Source organism: Sciurus carolinensis, chromosome 10, assembly GCF_902686445.1.
Source record: "Sciurus carolinensis chromosome 10, mSciCar1.2, whole genome shotgun sequence".
Classification (NCBI taxonomy): Eukaryota; Metazoa; Chordata; class Mammalia; order Rodentia; family Sciuridae; genus Sciurus; species Sciurus carolinensis.
In genome coordinates, this window is record NC_062222.1 from 103,807,973 (window position 1) to 103,829,831 (window position 21,859).

Sequence of the window (21,859 nt, forward strand, 5' to 3'; positions counted from 1 at the left end):
GATATTTTTGAGTTATTTCACCATATACATATATACATATATGAAAATATATATATATACACATATATGAACATATATGTATGTACATATGTATATATATTTGTGTTTTACTTTTCCCCTGTGGTGAATATTTTGTTTTAACCATGTAAAACTAAGACTTTTGTCCTTTAAAATATTAGTGCTAAGTTAAAAAGAAAAAAATTTTTTTGATGGCTGAGGATGGAATTTCTTCATTAAGACCTGGTTCAGAACCTTCTTAGATTAAAATATTTTGCAAGAAATGGAACTGCTGGTGAAAATCTAATGTGAACACATGGCATTTAATTTCCATGAAAGTTTCAATAGTCTGAGTAAAATATGGGAATGAGTAAAATAATCAAATATAAGTGGAATGGCATGACAATAGTGCCCTACTGGGACTCGGGTGGCAGTCATGGAAGGGGATGTTCCAAGAGCATCTGTCTCTTTGGCAGGATTCAAAGGCAGCTGCTCTGGTTACTTTCATAAGGCTCACGAGATTTCCCTTCGATTTCAAAATTAATGTCTGCCCTCTACTGCTGGACCCAGGTCATTTGCATTTGCCTTACTTGTCTTGCTACAGCATTATTTGTTTAATTGCTTTTGATGAGAAAATAAAAAATGCTTCCTGAGAAAATCTCATTGAAATGCTTTAGAAAGCTCTTATAATTTAAACCCAGTTTTGCCAGCACCAATTCTTTTCCACATTTCATCCTTATTTGTATTCCCGATATGATGAATGGCAGCAGTTGCAAACTCATTATATCACTGTTCTTATCACACCCCAGTCTCTTGTAAATGCTTTCCTTCTTTGAGGTGACCTATTATATCTTTCTCTGCTGTCCAACTATTTAAAAGACAGATAAGGTAAATATGTACCTGCTATTTTTCTTTCCAAGAGCAGTTGTTCCTTTCTACAGATATTTAGAAATTCAGTACTTTCTTATCATACGAATATGGAAGAATCACTAATATATTTATCTCTAACAGTAAGATTGTAAGAATCTGTGTAAACATACTATAAATATTTATAAAAATAAACTGTGTGTCAATTACAAAACCAGTGAATATATCTAGATTTGCTATTTTGTCATTTTTAGCTGATGGTCTTGGGCAACTTACTTAGTATTTTCAGGTTTCACTTCATTCTTATGCCAAATAATGAATAAGAAAACATTTATTTTGGGAAGATATATATTGTGTGTATATATATATATATATATATATAGAAGTTCCTAGAGAGAAGTTCCTATATATTCAATATATATATTGAAGTTCCTAGAGAGAGAAAAAATGTGTATTAATCCGCTGACATTAGCTATATTTATGGGACACTAAAAAAGTACAATTAATACTAGGTGTTAAAATCCTCACCTAGTTATTTAAGAAGAGTGGCTTTGGAAATGCTCATTTGATTTGATTTACAATTTATTTGTGACATAAAAATACAGGAAAGATTATAACTTAAAAATAAAAGTCAATGCAATTAATCAGAAATGTAGATAGAATATTATCCAAGAGAGAAGAAAGAAAGTTAGTGATGGAAATTGAAAGAGAAGGAAATCAAATGGGTTCAGAAGTTAAGTGGAAATTATTTAACTAAATTTTAAATGAAACAGACAAGATATGCTTGAAAATGAAAGTTTCTAATGGCAATTCATATGCAATGCCACAAAGCAGCCATTAGTAAATACAAAAATATAGAGATACTACCTTGTATTCTGTCAGATCATAATGGAATACAATTAGAAATCAATAACAGAATAAAAAACAGGACTACTAAACATCTGGAGACTAAATAATATGTTATTGCATAATGCAATGATAACAGAAGGCATCAGGGAGGAAATAAAAAAATTCTTAGGGGCAAACAAGAACAATGATACAACATATCAAAATCTCTGGGACAATCTGAATGCAGAATTAAGAGGAAAGTTCATTGCATTGAGCTCACACATTAAAAGAACAAAAAGTCAACAACTAAATGACCTAACATTACATCTCAAAGCCCTAGAAAAAGAACAGATCAACACCAAAAGTAGTAGAAGACAGGAAGTAATTAAAATCAGAGCTGAAGTCAATGAAATTGAAAAAAGAGAAACAATTCCAAAAATTGACAAAAAGTAAGTTGTTTCTTTGAAAAAGTAAACAAAATTGATAAATATTTATCCACACTAACGAAGAGAAGGAGAGAGAAAACAAATTACTAGAATTCATGATGACAAAGGAAAGATCACAACAGACACCATTGAAATACATAACATAATTGGAAGCTATTTTGAAAATCTATACTCCAACAAAACAGAAAATATTGAAGACATTGACGAATCTTTAGAGACATATGATCCTCCCAAACTGGATCAGGAGGACATACACAATTTAAACAGATCAATTTCAAGCACAGAAATAGAAGAAGCCATCAAAAGTCTACCAACCAGAAAGAGCCTGAGACCAGATGGATTCTCAGCCAAGTTCTACAAGGCCTTTAAAGAAGAACTAATAACAATAAGCCTCAAAGTAGTCCATGAAATCGAAAAGGAGGGAATTCGTCCAAACTCACTCTATGAAGCTAGTATCACTCTGATACCAAAATCAGACAAAGACACATCAAGAAAAGAAAACTTTAGACCAGTATCCCTGATGAACATAGACACAAAAATCCTTTAAAAATTCTAGCAAGTTACATACAAAACATATTAAAAAGACAGTAAACCATGATCAAGTGGGGTTTATCCCAGGGATGCAAAGGTGGTTCAACATCCAGAAATCAACAAATGTAATTCATCACATCAATAGACTTAAAGTTAAGAATCATGATTATTTCCAGAGACAACGTAGTCTATTTCAATAGAAAGCAACTGGTAAAATACAGCACACCTTCATGATCAAAACACTAGAAAAAGTAGGGATAGTAGGAATATACCTCAACATAGTAAAGGCTATGTATGCTAAGCCCACAGACAACATCATTCTTTTCAGAGAAAAACTGAAAGCATTCCCTCTAAAAACTGGGAAAAGGCAGGGATGCCCTCTTTAAACACTTTTATTCAACATTGTCCTGAAATACTAGCCAGAACAATTAGAGAGACCAAAGAAATTAAAGGGATATGAATAGGAAAAGAAGAACTCAAGCTGTCACTATTTACCAATGACAGGATTCTATATTTAAAGGATTCAAAAAACTTCACCAAAAACTTCTAGAATTAATAAATGAATTCAATAAAGTAGCAGCATATACAATCAATATGCATAAATCTAATGCATTTCTATTCATAAGTGATGAATCCTCTGAAAGAGAAACTAGGAAAACCACTCCATTCACAATAGTCTCAAAAAAAAAAAATGAAATATTTGGGAATTAATTTAACAAAAGAGGTGAAAGACCTCTACAATAAAAACTACAGAATACTAAAGAAAGAAATTAAAGAAAATCTTAGAAGATGGAAAGATCTCCCATGTTCTTGGATAGGTAGAATTAATATTGGCAAAATGACCATTCTACCAAAGGTGCTATACAGATTCAATGCAATTCTATCTAGAATTCCAATGATGATCTTCATAGAAATAGAGAAAGTAATCATGAAAGTCATCTGGAAGAATAAGAGATCTGGAATAGCTAAAGCAATCCTGAGAAGGAAGAGTGAAACAGGAGGTATTAGTATACCAGAACTTAAACTATACTACAGAGCAATAGTAACAAAAACAGCATGGTATTGGCACCAAAATAGACAGGCAGATCAATGGTACAGAATAGACGACACAGAAACAAACTCACATAAATACAGTTATCTTATACTAAACAAAGGTGTCAAAAACATACAATGGAGAAAAAAGATAGCCTGTTCAACAAATAGTGCTGGTAAAACTGGAAATCCATATGTAATGAAATGAAATTAAACCTTTATCTCTCACCCTGCACAAAACTCAACTCAAAATAGATCAAGGACCTAGGAACAATAGAGAGCCTGCAACAAATAGAAGAAAAAGTAGGCCCAAATCTTCATCAGGTTGACTTAGGATCAAACTTCCTTAACAAGACTCCCAAAGCCCAAGAAATCAAAGTGAGAATCAATAAATGAGATGGATTCAAACTAAAAAACATTTTCTCAGCAAAGGAAACAATCAATAACATGAAGAGAGAGCCTGCAGAGTGGGAAAAAATCTTTTCCACATGCACTTCAGATAGAGCACTTATCTCCAAAATTTATAAAGAACTTACAAAACTACACAAAAATTGCAAAGAACCCAATCAATAACTGGGCTAAGGAACTGGAAGAATACTTTACATAAGAAAATATACAGGGGATGAACAAATATATGAAAAAGCGTTCAACATCTCTAGTAATTAGAGAAATGCAAATTTCAAGTACAAAATATTGAGTGTGTTTCCTTGAAAATTAGCAGTTATGGTGAATATTTCTCTGTTGCTCTCCCAGATCTGTTTTCCAACCCTAAGATTTCATCTTACTCCAATTAGAATGGCTATTATCAAGAACACAAGCAATAACAGATGTTGGCATGGATGTGGGGAAAAAGTCACACTTGGACCTTGCTGGTGGAGTTGCAAATGGGTGCAGCCACTGTGAAGAGAAGTATGAAGATTCATTATTAAACTTGGAATGGACCCACCTTTTGATCCAGTTATCCCACTTTTTGATTTATACCCAAATGCCTTAAAATTGGCATACTATAGTAACGCAGTCACATCAATGAATGTTTGTAGCAGCTCAATTCACAATTGCTAGATTGTGGAACCAGACTAGATGCCCTTCAATAGATCAATAGATAAAGAAACTGTGGTATATATACACAATGGAATATTATTCAGTCATAAGGAAGAATAAAATTATGGCATTTGCAGGTAAATGGATGGAATTGGAGAATATCAGGCTAAGGAAAATAAACCAATCCCAAAAAACCAAAGGCAAATATTTTCTCTGATAAGTGGATGATGATACATAATGGAGTTGGGGGTGGGTGGTATGATAAGAATGGAGGAACTTTGGATTACCTGGAGGGAAATGAGTGTGGGGAGGGGGCAGGGGTAAGAAAGATGGTGGAATGAGACAGACAACATCACCCTATGTACGTGTGTGATTACACAAATGGTGTGACTCCACATGGTGTACAAGCATAGAAATGAAAAGTCGTACCCCAATTGTGTACAATGAATCAAAATGTAGACTGTAAAACAAAAAGATTAAAAAGAAATATATTAAAACTTTGAATATTTATGAATTGAAACAAAACAGAATGCCAACAAGAGTATGATCAGTGAACTCATTGTATTATACCAATTAATGCATAATGAATAAAGGAATCTTCTCAAACTGGTTTATTTTCAGAAAATATAAGAGGTTGTTATTGGAGGATTACAGGGAATGACCTCACAAGTACAAAAATATTGAATGTGTTTCCTTGAAAATTAACAGTTATGTTGAATATGTCTCTGTTGCTCTCCCAGATCTGCTTTCCACTGTTCTCCTACGCTGTGACCTGGGAAGGCAAATTACCAAGGACCCACTCATTAGAACTTTCTTTCCCACTTTCATTGAGCTTGGGGAATATCAGAGGATGGAGAAACAATGAGCTCAGAACAGGCGTTTTCCAGAGCATCCTCCTTGTTTGCAGTTTCTTTCTGACCTCAGCTTCCAGCTTTTGTTGAGCTGTGATATTTTGAACAATTATTTGTAACACTTGAAAAACACTCATCCTTGCCTGGTGTCTCCTCCTCTGCTCTTTCCCTTTCTTACAGTCACAAAATCACTTCAAACCTCCAATTGGCTAATCCTCTCATCTAAATATCTTTTGAACATGTCCACTCTTCTCTCTCTCCTGGCTTTACCCAACATTGCCATGATATACATAAGCCCTTCTCCCCTGGATGAATGATTTAGCCTTCTAATCAATCTACCTACTCCAAGTTTGTGTTCACACCCATGTATTTTCACATAGCAGGTTTTGTACTTCATTTTTTTTTGTTGTATAATTTTTGAAACTTAAGGATATCATGTGATTTTAATATGTTATTAAAAATCACTTTGACATTTGCATAGAGAAAGAATCAAAACCCAGTCCTTACCTGGTTCCAAATGATTCTTTTCCCATGAGGTTTACCACAAAACCATACAGAGAATGTAACAAGTGTGGTGGGGTAGCAAAAGAATCTGAGAATCTGATGCACAAGTTGCTCTGTCCCCAGCTCAACTAGGTCACTTCTGTATTCTCTGCATTATATATAACAATTCTCGATTATTTCTAATTAAAGAAAAGATGTGAAAATGTTGGGAAACTATAATTTTTCCATAGACTTTTTTTATTATGGCAGATTCTGTGCATTCATGATTACAACAGAGTGAATTAATCTGTAAAATAAGCCCCATCCCCACAGAGTCTGTCCTCTGGGAATTATTTTTACTCTCATTAGAATATAGTTTCCTCATTTACTAGTGCTAAGCCTGTTGTCTCTCTTCTGAGGAGTAGGCTGAGGTGACCTGGACACAGGTCAATTAATTTCACCATCAAATTGTACAATTAAAAATAATATAAGCCTTATTAACTTACTAAATACGTACTTAATAGAAAGCATGAATGGAAAAAAATTGTTTCCAAAATCTGCAGAAACAATTGATTTTATAGCTAAAGCTAGTCTGAGATAACTTTTTATACTTTACCCTTTATTTTAGAATAAAAAGTTCCTCTGGGTGTGTGTGTGTGTGTGTGTGTGTGTGTGTGTGTGTGTATATTAGAGATTTTGGTCTTAACTCCAGGGTAGGATCACTGATTATAAATGATACTAATCTGAGATTTCTAAATCTGCCTTCACCATTATTTCAGTTTGCTAGTTCTTTGCTGGAAAGAATTATTCTTTCCTTTCCTCCCTCTTTCCTTCCTCCCTTCCTCCCTTCCTTCTTTCCTTCCTTTCTTTCCTTTTTTGAATTCAATGTTAGGAATCTAACCCAGGGTTTGGGTAGGCTAGGCAAGTACTCTATCACTTGCTACTGGACCAAAGTGCCTCTGCTCAGCACAAGGAAAGCCAATTAAGTCAAAAGATAAGATTGAGGCAGGGCAGACAATTTTAGTAGAAAAGCCATATGACTGAAAAGATGAAGGACTATTGGACAAAGCCCATCTTGCCAGGAAGCTGATTTGGGAACTTTTACATAGCTGGATAATGGGTGTGTGCAGATAATGGTAGGCATCTTCTCCCAGTGGGTGGGTTCCTGGTGTGTGATCGGATGATGAACTTCTGATCTTAATTGACTAGTCAGATTTTTCAGTTCTGAAAACCTTAAGAGGAACAGTGATTCTTTTTTCTTATTGATTAGTTTACCTTCATTCTGTTCCTGACATGTATAATGAACAGACTAGTGGGGGCAGCTACCCAGAAAAGAAAGACAAGAGTCAGAAGTTAAATACCAAGTCCTTAGTTCTCAGCTCCACACTGAGCTACATCCCAAGCCCTGAAAAGACTTGATTCTTGTCATCTTCCTGGTTCAGTTTCAAAAAAATGAAAGCCCTAATACTAACAACCTTTTCTATTAGGTGTAACCTGTGCCTCTTTCCTTAATGTCTGCATGCCAAGTTTAGAGAAGCCAGCTATGCCATCACCTCACGCATTCACAACCAATTGAGGACTCCATTCAGAAATTTATTTGACATCCCATGTCAACTTCAAATTTTTAATTAAGTATTAGCCCCATCACATAAGCTACTTCGTTTCTGAGTCACTCTATAAGTAAGAGCTAAGTTCAAGAAGAATTTTCTCATTTGTATTTATCTTCATGCCTGCCTGACCTTCAATCTCTTCATTTTTCACTAGGACAGAAAACAGAAAAGTTAAAGAAAGAGTCCCAAAGATATCCATCCTCTGTGGCCTGTGTGAGTTCTGAGATCTGTTCTTTTCAATCAGCACCAGAGTGGATGTTTCTTGTTACTATGGCAACCAGTTGCCTTCAGTTATTTCTACAATCTCTGATTTTCATTAGAGAATCTATTTTAGAAATTCTTTACTAAATTAAATCAGCTGTATTTAGCAATTTCTGAGTCTTTTATTTCCTAAACCTGCTAATTTCTGCTTTTAAATAATTTTAAATATAATTTTGTCTAAGTAACTAAAAAGATTTTAAACAATAGAATTTTTGCCCAAAGGTACAAATGTGTAATGGTATAAAAATAGTGGGTAACTGGATTGAAAAAAAATTAGGACAAAGTGATTTAAGGCACTCTATCAAATACACAATACTTATGCGAGATGATTAATATGTTAATTTTCTTGATTACAGTAATTATTTCACTATATATACACACAATTGTATTATTTCTCTATATAATAAACATCATGTTGTACACTTTAAATATATAATAAAATAAATACTTCTCATAGTAATCTTCATTAACTCCACTTTCAGAATTGATAGATATGAAATTAATAGGAATCTCTCACACTGTCTTATTTTTGATTAGTAAAAATTCTCATGATTTTTAATACCATGACTTTGTTATTTAAGAAATTGAAATATCCAATTCTATTTAAAAGCTTGCTTTTAAAAAATGCAATGAATGTGTATTTATATTATCAGGGACAGGATTATAATGCAGTTGAGTCGTGCAACTGCAGGAGCAGATATTTTCTTTAAAGTTTTCGTCTTTCTCCCCATGGATATTTTGGCATTAAATTTTAATTTTACAAATAAGGAACTAAACTATGTATCTTTAATTCTGTTTTTCATACACTTCAACTTCTATATTTCTGGAAATTATATGACTCACTTGCTTTAATTGAGCTCTGCTTATTACCAAGATTCCTTGAGATATTTTATATATTCACTTCATAACATTTAAAATTTTGTTGCTAAATAAAAGACTTATAATTCTATATAAACACATTCACTTTAAAAATAGTTTTTTATTTCATAGTCAACAACATTAAATTGTTCGTGGTAATATATCTTTGTGGACTTTTTATGATGATCTCTCAGAAAAATGCGAAATCAGAAAAAAGAAAATAAATTGTCTTACAAGAGCATTTTAACTACATAAGTTTAATTACTTCTATACAATGCATTTTCTTAAAGGAGAAAACAATCTATTCAGCTGTATAAGATATATTTTTATCTAGAATAAATTTTTTAAAATAAAAGAAATTCTAAATAGCAAGTCAATATTATAAGGTCACAAATGTTTACAGAAGAAATGCAATTTAAAATGATTCACTGCAATTAAACTTATAATTTTTTTCTAGTGTGCTCTTCATAATCTTACAAAGGAGATTTTTACCTTTAGTTATATATTTACTAGCATTCCCATAGCATGGCAACAAAATTAAGGTAAAGGAAGGTTAATATATGATAAATTATCTATTGAAATTGTCCATTCTTTTGATAAACAGAGAAAAGAAAAAAATATTTTCTCTGTAAATAGATATATCTTTCTTGTGGATAGAAATCAATAGTAATTAAAAGACCGTCATACCTTCATTGGATCTTATGACTCTAAATATTATGTGACTTAATTTTAATATTTCCATACCATACGTTGCTAGATTTCACTGAGTAATTGATGTGTACATTGGTGCATTTATAGTATTTTTAATTCTTGGCTATATGTATTCAAATATTTTCCTTTTATTTCCTTTTATTTCCTTTTCTCTCCCCTTGACTTTTACCTGTGGAAAGATGCCACAGGTAAAAGTCAAGGGGAGAGAAACAACTATATCAAATAAAAGTTCATTGAATTCTGCTTTTCTGAGGTAAGTTTTTAAATATTTGATTCAATAGTAGAAAGTGTTTTAATATTTCAGTGAGTGATGCAAGTGAAAGCAAATTTCTTTAGCATCTACCTTTTAAAGCTCTTATATGAAATTACGCGCTCCTATGCTTTTCTTCAATGTTAATGTAAATGGAAGGAATTAACTCAGTGTGAATGTACTTCACAGCATGGCATGCTACAGGAAATAATGCCAAATGCACAACCAGTAGAATTAGTAATTAAAATTAGGCATATACTAATTATCACAGCAAGAATGAGTATATCCACATCGTTACTGACAAGCATCATTGAAGATAACACTGAAAATAAGTTGGAAAAGTTTCTTTCATAATTCAAGATAAACACAGTCTTCTCTAAGGCCCTCAATCACAGTGTGTACATATTTACATTGTTTTCAACAGGACAGCAATGAAAATATTATCAGATTATGCTAATACCTGAGTTACTGAGAACAAACCCTTTATCCAAAATAAGTCTTGCATTCTGAAAACTTTATTACTGTATGTACTCTCACTAGCTAGATACCAACTACTGACATACTAACCCCTGATCTGAGAAGGACTATCAATCACTAAAGAACTAGCAATTTAATAGTTTTTCATGATAGTCAAATACATTGTGTTAGATAACCAAATGTTAACACTGTCTTCCATCATTACCTCCTTGAAACTACCTTAAAAATATTCTAACATCATGTGATATATGTATATGTATATACATACTTAAAGAAACAGAAATAGATACAGAGAGACAGAGAGGAGCAGAGAATAATAAAAGTCTGATAATTTTATAATCATCATTTTGGGGAATATGGTCAGGTAATTCTTCAGACTCACTTCAAATAAATCATGCAAAATCATCTTGAATCTACAAAAAATGTATGTTGATTATGTGAGACAGGTTAAAAAAAAAGATTCAGAAATTTGTTTCTCTTTAGTATTTTTGATAAACAGTTTTTGAGTGCTTAGCTAAAACTTTTTGAGGAAATACTTATAGAAGCCCAGAAAAAGTATCAATGAGGACAGACTTGAATGAGCTTCTATTCATTTGGATATGTCTATTACTGCACATTTGCACACATGGAAACCCACAAAGATATACCCCACACATACATAAATATTGATAGTTCACATTTTTTTTCATCTCTTGAATTAAACAAAAACATACTGTCCTGCATCTGTCCTGGAAAGCTGATCTTAATTCAGTTGTGGAATATTTATTTTTTCCTATTTCCAAAAACTAAAAATTAAAAGGTGAGTATTCATAGTCACAGACTGAGGTCCTCCATGAGAATGGTTCTAATCATGGGCAAAGCTAAGAGACAACAAGAGCTACAAGACATGCACAAAAAGGTAAGAAGGAGTCAGAAAGTTTTCTCTTTCTCTCTACCATGGTGAAGTAGTTGAAATAATTTTCTTACCTATCAGCAATAACTGATTTAAAATGAAATAGAAATTAAATACAATATGTAACATTAACAATATGTAAAATACCTAGTAAGAAAACAAGTGTCTGTAGGATAAAAACTATAAAAGTTTATGAGAACTAGAAAAAGATTGGAAAATGGTAGATAAATGCCATGTTTTGACAACTAATATAATAAATTTATTAAATTGAAAGTATAATTCTATGAATTTCCTACAATCTCAATATCAAATGCATTTATTCTTGCAAAATGAATATGGAAGAATAAATATACGAGACAAACTTCAAATTCTAGGGTTATTTAAAAAGACAAAGTGCTTTTCCAAATACTAAAACACATTCCATATCAACAATAATCAAAACATAATTATTCTACCATGAAAATATATTAGATGAATAAATGAATATAAAGTTGGAAGCATGTACAAATGCAAGCATAAATATAATAAATGAAACATTTTTATATAACATAATACTACATCTTTAATTAATATCAAACAGTTTGACCTCATTTTTGAAATATAAAATCATAAACAAGTAGTTGAAATATGTGGTTTTAGAGAAGAAAGAGACACATGAAGAAAAATGTTAAATAAGAAAATGGCATGTTGACTAGAAAATAGACACTACCAACATTACTAAACACAATTTAGATACCATTAATTTTTTTTAAAGTTTGCAAAGTTTTGCCTAAATAATTAATATTTATAATGCCTAACCAAATTAATACAAATTTACAAGCAGAAACCTCACGAAATGAAAAAATACAAAATGTTCAATATAAATCAGTATGAATCAAATAAATATCTAGTTAAAGCAATAACAGAACATTTATTAGGAAAGATTTAAAAGGAATGAAGATAAGCAGATGGGTGAAGTGATAAAATTACATCATTTATAATTATTGGTGAAACGATAAATTGTGGAAGCCAATACAATAGCAATATTCAATACATCTAACTATACACTTTTTCTATGCATATATTTTTATTAAATCATTACTGTTGTAGAAGTGTATCTTATTAGAGATACTACTCAAAAATATAGCTTAAATTAGCTTAACTGAATTTCATATTAATCGAATGCAAAACTTCAAAAGTCCAATCAATTTTATAAATATATGAGGGAATAGTATAAAATATTTAAAATCTGGAAAAGAGTATATAGTGAGCAGTCATAAAGGAATGTTCTAAATGATGAAAACAATAAAGCTACTGTGAATTAAAGCCAGGACTGAGATTTTTATGCTGAAAAAATATTCTCTGACTGCAACCCTACCCACCCGTCAATTCCAGGCACCACCAGACTACCCAAGACCCTGCCAGCCTGCCATTTCCCAGACCTCCAGCAACTGCACACCCCATGAGGACCTCTGGTTCCCACCCAGCCCTCATTCAGGTTTGGGACCCATGCTGCGGCTCCCCAGGGTGTTTGGAAGCTGGTGCAGACAACTTGAATTATCTCTGAGGGTGAGGCCACCATCTGTGGGAGGGGCAGCTCCTATCCTGAGATACCTGTGGGAGAATGGAGGCTCTTTGACAGATACCTTGTTTTCATTGGGAAACTGAGGACTGAGTGGTGGATGACTGTTGTACTGTACTTTTTTTAAAGTTTTTTCTTTATTGTCCTTGCTCTATTTTCCTTTGGTTACCTGTTTTCTCAGAGTCTCTTTCTCCCTTTTCTCATGCTAACAACCAACTTCTTTAGATCTCAGTCTCACTCTCCCCTTGATCTAGTACCTCTATACATTCACTTCTTATCCCATTTACAGTTACATCATAAACTTCCTCCCTATCCTCTTTGTCCACCATTAGAAATTGTGGAGACCATTGTAGGCCTATTGGCTATCCTGCAGATAATAATCAAACTCATCCTGTTTATTACACTACTGTTAATGTCTTCAAAGGGGCTATCTGGTTTAGGGTAACATATTGTTTGTATTGTGTGCTGTTCATATTGATCTCCCCCTCAAAGAAGAGGTATTAGAAACCTGCAGGGTCACAATAAGCCTACAGAAGGGAAGCTGCAGTGCCTCAGCTCTTCACTGCTAGAGGGGAAGATGCAGGGACAACATGACAAAACAGGGGAAGAAAGTGTCCTTAATAAACCAAGATGCTATTCTGATAGAATCCAATGACAGCAAGGCAGTAGAAATGACAGAAAAGGAGTTTAGAACGTACATAATTAAAATGATTCATGAAGCAAAGAATGAGAGAAGAGAGCAAATGCAGTCAATGTATGATCACTCCAATAAACAGTTAAAAGAGCAAAGGCAGGAAGCAAAACCTCATTTCAATAAAGAGACAGATTCTGGGAAAAAAACAAAATAGAAATACTTGAAAGAAACAATAAATCAAATTAAAAATTCAATAGAAACCATTACCAACAGACTAGATCTCATGGAAGACAGAATCTCAGACAATGAAGATAAAATATTTAATCTTCAAAATAAAATTGACCAAACTGAGAAGATGGTAAAAAATCATGAGCAGAACCTCCAAGAATTATGGCATATCATAAAAGACCAAATTTACGAATTATTGGGATTGAGGAAGGCACAGAGATACACAGCAAAAGACTGAACAACCTTTTCAATGAAATAATAACAAAATTTCCCAAACCTGAAGAATGAAATGGAAACTCAAATACAAGAGGCTTACAGAATGCCAAATGCACAAAATTACATCGGATCCACACCAAGGCATATTATAAAGAAAATGCCTAACATACAAAATAAAGATAGGATTTTAAAGGCTACAAGAGAAAAGCATCAGATTACTTATGAGGAAACCAATACAGATATCAACAGATTTCTCAGTCCAGAACCTAAAAGCAAGAAGGGCCTGTAACAACATATTTCAAGCTCTGAAAGAAAATGGATGTCAACTAAGAATCTCATACCCAGCAAAATTAACCTTCAGATTTGATGATGAAATCAAACCTTTCCATGATAAACAAAAGTTAAAAGAATTTACAAATGGAAAGCCAGCAGTACAGAACATTCTCAGCAAAATATTTCATGAGGAGGAAGTGAAAAACAACAATGCAAGTCAGCAAAGGGAGGAACTACCCTAAAGGAAAAGCCACTCAAAGGAGAAACTAAGTAAAGTTAAAAGCCAAAAATAAGCAACAATGACCAGGAATATAAAAAATATCTCAATAATAACCCTGAATGTTAATGGCATAAACTCATTAATCAAAACATATAGACTGGCAGATTGGATTAAAAAGAGAGACCCAACAATAGACTGCCATACGCTCATCTCATAGAAAAAGATATCCACAGACTAAAGGTGGAAGTATAGGGAAAAGCATACCATTCACAGGGACTCAGTAAAAAAGCAGGGGTCTCCATCCTCATATCAGATAAAGTGGACTTCAAACCTAAGTTAGCCAGAAGGGACAAGAAATGACATTTCATACATACTGCTTCATGGAACCATAAAACAGCAAGACAACGATTTTAAATATTTATGCCCCAAACAATGGAGCATCTATGTATATCAAACAAATCCTTCTCAATTTCAAGAATCAAATAGACCACAACACAATAATACTGGGTGGCTTTAACAAATCACTCTCACCACTGGATAGATTCTCCAAATAAACACTGAAGAAAGAAACTATAGAATTAAATAATACAATCAATGATATAGACTTAATGGATCTATATATACATAGAGTATTTCATTCATCAATGAGGGAATACACTTTCTTCTAAGCAGCTCATGAATCCTTCTCCAAAATAGACCATATGCTATGCCATAAAACAGCCATTAGAAATACAAAAAAAAAAAAAAAAAAAAAAAACAGAAACAGAGCTAATACCTTGTATTCTGTCAGAACACAATGGAATGCAATTAAAAATCTATAATAAAATTTAAAAAAAAACTACTCCAACACCTGGAGACTGAATATTATGCTGTTGAAGGATACAATGATAACAGAAGACACCAGGGAGGAAATTAAAAAAAAAAAAAACTATTAGAGGTAAAGGAGAACAATGATACAACATACCAAATTCTATGGGTCACTCTGAAAGCAGTACTAAGAGGAAAGTTCATTTCATTGAGTTCATACATTAAAAAATAAAAAGTCAACAACTAAATGACCTAATATTACATCTCAAAGCCCTAGAAAAAGAAGAACAGATCAACACCAAAAGTAGTAAAAGACAGGAAATAATTAAAAACAGTTGAAATCAATGAAATTGAAACAAGAAACAATTCAAAAAATTGACAAAACAAAAAGTTGGTTCTTTCAAAAAGTAAACAAAATTAAGAAGCCCTTAGCCACACTAATAAAGAGGAGAGAGAAAATTCATTTTACTAGAATTCATGATGAAAAAGGAAAGATCACACCAGACACCACTGAAATACTAACATAATTAGAAGCTACTTTGAAAATCTATACTCCAAAAAAATTAAAAAATATCAAAGACATTGACAAGTCTTTAGAGACATATGATCCTCCCAAACTGAATCAGGAAGATGTACATGATTTAAACAGATCAAATGCAAGCACTGAATTAGAAGAAGCCATAAAAAGCCTACCAACCAAAAAAAGTCCAGGATCAGACAGATTCTCAGTTGAATTCTACAAGACCTTTAAAGAAGAACTCATACCAATACTCCTCAAAGTATTCCAGGAAATAGAAAAGGAGGGAACCCTTCCAAACTCATTCTATGAGACTAGTATCACTCTGATACCAAAACCAGACAAAGACACATCAAGGAAAGAAAACTTTAGACCAATAGCCCTGATGAATATACATGCAAAAATCCTTAACAAAATACTTGAAAATTGCATACAAAAATATGTTAAAAAGAGAGTGCACCATCATCCAGTGGGATTAATCTCAGGGATGCAAGGTTGGTTCAACATTCGAAAATCAATCAATGTAATTCATCACATCAATAGACTTAAAGTTAAAACTCATATGATTAGTTCAATAGATGCTGAGAAAGTGTTTGATAAAATACAGCACCCCTTTATGCTTAAAACACTAGAAAATAGGAATAGTAGGAACATACCTCAACATTGTAAAGGCTCTCTATGCTAAGCCCATGGCCAATATTATTCTTGATGGAGAAAAACTGAAAGCATTCCCTCTAGAACTGGAACAAGGCAGGGATGTCCTCTTTCACCACTTCTATTCAACATTGTCCTTGAAACAATAGCAATAGCAATTAGAAAGACCAAAGAAATTAAAGGGATTCAAATAGGTAAAGAAGAACTCAAACTGTCACTATTTGCTGATAACATGATCCTATATCTAGAGGATTCAAAAAAACTCCACTAGAAACCTTCTAGAATTTATAAACAAATTCAGCAAAGTAGCAGGATATAAAATCAGTACACATGAATCTAATGAAATTCTATTCATAAGTGAAGAATTCTCTAAAGAGAAATCAGGAAAACCACTCCATTCATAATAGCCTCAAAAAAATAAATAAATAAAATACTGGGGAATCAATCTAAAAAGAGAGGTGAAAGACCTCTACAATTGAAACTACAGACCACTATAGAAAGAAATTGAAGAATACCTTAGAAGATGGAAAGATCTCCCATGTTCTTGGATAGGTAGAATTAATATTGACAAAATGGGCATTCTACCAAAGGTGCTATACAGATTCAATAAAATTCCAATTAAAATCTCAATGACATTCCTCATACAAATAGAGAAAGCAATCATGAAATTCATCTGGAAGACTAAGAGACCTCCAAAAGCCAAAACAATCTTGAGCAGGAAAAGTGAAGCAGGGGGTATCACAATAGCAGACCTTAAACTATACTGCAGAGCAATAGTAACAAAAACAGCATGGTATTGGCACCAAAATAGACAGGACGATCAATGGTGCAGAATAGAAGACACAGAGACAAACCCAAATAAATACAGTCACTTCATACTAGACAAAGGAGCCAAAAACATGCAATGGAGAAAAGATAGCCTGTTGAACAAATCGTGCTGGCAAAACTGGAAATCCATATGCAGCAACCCTGCACAAAACTCAACTCAAAATGGATCGAGGACTTAGGAATTAGACCAGAGACCCTGCACCTAATAGAAGACAAAGTAGGCCCGAATCTTCATTATGTTGGTTTACGATCAAACTTTCTCAACAAGAAAGCACAAGAAATCAAAGCAAGAATCAATAAGTGGAATGGATTCACACTAAAAAGCTTTTTCTCAGCAAAGGATAATGTGAAAAGAGAGCCTACAGAGTGGGAGAAAATCTTTTCCAAATGCACTTCAGATAAAGCACTAATCTCCAAAATTTATAAAGAACTTACAAAGCTTTATAAGAAACTTACAAAACTTTATAAAGAACTTGCAAAACCAAAAATACAAAAAACCCAATCAATAAATGGGCCAAGGAATTGGACACTTTACAGAGAAGATATACAGGCAATTTATAAACATTTTAGAAAGTGTTCAACATCTCCAGTAGTTAGAGAAATGCAATTAAAACAACTCTAAGATTTCATCTTACTCCAATTAGAATGGCTATTATTAAGAATGCAAGCAATAATAGATGTTGACATGGATGTGGGGGAAAAGGCACACTTGTACATTGATTATAGAGTTGCAAATTGGTACATCCACTGTGGAAAACAGTATGGAGGTTCCTCAGAAAATTTGGAATGGACCCATCTTTTGACCCAGCCATCCCACTCCTCAGTTTATACACAAAGGACTTAAAATCAACATGCTACAATATCACAGCCACATCAATGTTTATAGCAGCTCAATTCCCAATAGGTAGATTGTGAAACCAACCTAGATGCCATGCAATTGATGAAAGGATAAGGAATTTGTGGTATATATACACAGTTGAATATTATTCAGCCATAAAGAAGACTAATATTATGGCATTTGCAGACAAATGGATGAAACCGGAGAATATCATGTTAAGTGAAATAAACCAATTCCAAAAAACCAATGGCCAAATGTTTTCTCTGATAAGTGGATGATGATATATAATGGGGGTGAGGTGGTGGGGGGTAGAAGAAGTATTTAGAAACTTTAGATTACATTGAGGGAAACGAGACAGTGGTGACAGTGGTGGAATGAGACAGACATCACTACCCTATGTACATGTAGGATTACATGAATGGTATGAATCTACATCTTGCACAACCATAGAAACAAAAAGTTGTATCCCATTTGTGTACAATGAATCGAAATGCAGTCTGTAAAAAAAAAAAGCAAATAAAAATGATATCCTCTGCTTCTATCTATATTCCATGACTTATGAATGGTCTCCTTGACATTAAGCCTCACAATTTAAGTAACCATTTGTATATACACTGTGCAAAACCAATGACTATAGACAATATTTTTCTTTAGAGTCAAACAGAAGAAAAAATTAAAAGAAGTCATCTATGAAATTCAAAATCTGAACACCTACATATTCCATAGGTATCTGCATCATGCTTTTCTTAACATGTTTTTCAGAAATGTTACAGTATATCTCTGGCTAGTGTATATGTTAGGGTTTCTTTCAGAGGTGAGTTCTCTGTGTTGATTAATCCTGCTGACCACAGGCTATGTCAGATATCCCCTGTCCTTTTAATACTCTGCAGTCTTTGAAATCTTTCTATTAAATATTTCCTCATTTATTCATATTTTAGCCTTCTCTGTTTCTATCATTTCATTCTATATTTAAAAACAATATTTCACAACATTTTGACATAAACTCTCAATTTGAAAGCATCCACATGTGTGTTGGATACAGCCACCCTCTGCAACGCTCCACCTCCATGATGCACTAACCACCTTTGCACTAATACCTTTATTTTTTCAGGGTAGACTTTCTAATGAGAATCATTTACACATTTCCAAATTTTAGTTTTTAATACTAACCTTAAAACTCTTTATGAAGACTGACTCCCAAATTATATACCTTATACTTGTACTCTTTCCTCTGATACTGTATTGCTTTGAAAATATTTAATGTATTTTCCTATTTGAAAATATTTTGACAAATTATGAGTAAAACTGTATTCTACCTAATAAATCATGGTGCAAGAACTTCAAACCCTTACAAAGATATCTAATGTCCAGAAGGTGATGAAAAAAATCATTGCAAAATAGAATAATAATAAAATCATGGCACAAGAATAAATATCATTTTAGGTTAAAATAATTTGGTGCAAAATCTAGCTAGAGTTGCCTTTTCAATGCAACTCTGAATAAAAACATATTTTGAGTCTTTGAAATTTCTTTTGGACAGGAAGAAATAGGATTTAACATTGAGTGTATAAAAGGATTGCTTCATGTAGAATTCTTCCTTGTCGCTGACTGTATCCTGCTCTATCTCCAACCTTGAAGAATTCAAAGCAGGAGCCAAATCCCATCCTCCTTCCCCTGACTCTTGCTGGAATACCTGTGTCTAATATGTTACTTTGCTAGTAAAATGTATCAAATATAATGGTCCATTAGCTGCCAAATAAAATTATTCCCAAATAGATTTATGTGTCATTTATAATGGGGAGTTATGTAAAAAGTAAGTACTCAAGAAATATGAGTAATCAGCTGAAGAATTACTTTGAGGTCCTACTGAAGGACAGATAAAATAGGAACATAAAAGAGAAAGGAAAAATCAGCACAAAATGTTTCTTTGTCAATAATATTTTGGGATGTTCTAATCAATTTTACTTATATATTCTTCTGATACATGTTACACAGATAAAATGAGCCCTATAAAATATTAAGTGACCCTTTCACATTCTGGGTTTACTATTCAATCGTCTTTAGAATTTTATGAACCATTACATTCAAATAAATGAGTCATGAACATTCAAAGAAGTAAAAATCAGAGTCAGCGCTGTGAAGAATGAAGTTGTTATCAGACCTGACAATATGCCTTTGGAGATAGTCAAATAAAAAGAAATAATTTTGTTCATGTATCTGAATATTCAATTTTTCAATATATTCATAATGTTGAAAAATTCAAAAGCAAATTCACATAAACTTCAGTAGTTTATTGTCAAAATGTCTTGTTTTTTTTTTAACCCCAAAATAATTATTTTGTGGTCATTTAGCTCACTGGATATGGTTTCTCTTAGATACAGTCTATTAATAATCAAAATAATACACAAAGTTCTTCTTGATGAATAATGGGGAAAACTAAGAAAGTGTAATCAACCTGTCTATGGATTTTATTCATACACATAATCTCTGGGCAGAAAATCAAAATGTGCTGAGCTAATCAGGATATTTCTACAATATTTATACTCAAAGACCATAATAATATGTTGTTTTAGAAGTGGAAGATTTTCATCTGGAATGCGTTCAAAATAAGCGCAGAAAGGGAATAATTATTTTATAGTAAATGTGAAGATCCAAATATTTTGACTAGGAAAAATAATCTATAGAAAAAATACAGTCAAATCTACTTAGAAAATAAAAGTGGCACATGCCTTTATTCCCAGAGATTCAGGAGGTTGAGACAGGAGGATTGCCAATTTTAGACAAACCTGGGCAATTTTGAATATATCCCATTTATTGATTCTTGCTTTTATTTCTTGTGCTATGGGGGTCTTGTTAAGCAAGTCTGGTCCTAAGTGAACGTGATGGAGATTTGGACCTATTTTTCCTTCTATTTTGTGAAGGGTCTCAGGTCTAATTCCTAGATCCTTGATCTATTTTGAGTAGAGTTTTGTACAGGGTAGAGATAGGGGTGATAGGAGATAGGGATAGATTCAAACTAAAAAGCTTTTTCTCAGCACAGGAAACAATCAATAATATGAAAAGAGAGCCTACAGAGTGGGAGAAAATCTTTTCCACACACACCTCCGACAGACTACTAATCTCCAAAGTTTATAAAGAACTTAAAAACTTTACACCAAAAATACAGAGAACCCAATCGATAACTGGGCTAAGGAACTGGGCAGACACTTCACAGAAGAAGATGTACAGGTGATCAACAAATATATCCCTAGTAATTAGAGAAATGCAAATTAAAACCACCCTAAGATTTCATCTAAAACTCTAAGTAGAATGGTTATTATCAAGAACACAAGGAATAATAAGTGGTGGCATGGATGTGGGGAAAAGGCACACTTGTACATTGCTGGTGGAGTTGCAAATTGGTGCAGCCACTGTGGAAAGCAGTATGGAGATTTCTCAGAAAACATGGAATGGACCTACCATTTGACCCAGCTATCCCACTCCTCAGTTTATACCCAAAGGACTGAAAATCAGCATACTACAGTAATGAAACAACATCAATGTTCATAGCAGCTCAATTCACAATAGCTAGATTATGGAACCAACCTAGATGCCCTTCAACTGATGAATGGATAAAGAAACTGTGATATATATACACAATGGAATATTACTTAGCCATAAAGAAGAATAAAATTATGGCATTTACTAGTAAACGGATGAAGTTGGAAAATATGATGCTAAGTGAAATAGGCCAATCCCAAAAAACCAAAGGCCGAATGTTTTCTCTGATAAGTGGAGGATGATATATAATGGGGGGGGGGATGGGAAGAGAAGAATAAAGGAACTTTGGATGGTGTAGAGGAAAATCAGGCGGGAGGGGATAGAGGACAGAAAGATAGTAGAATGAAACAGACAGTATTACCCTATGTATATGTATGATTACATGAATGGTGTGAATCTACATTGTGT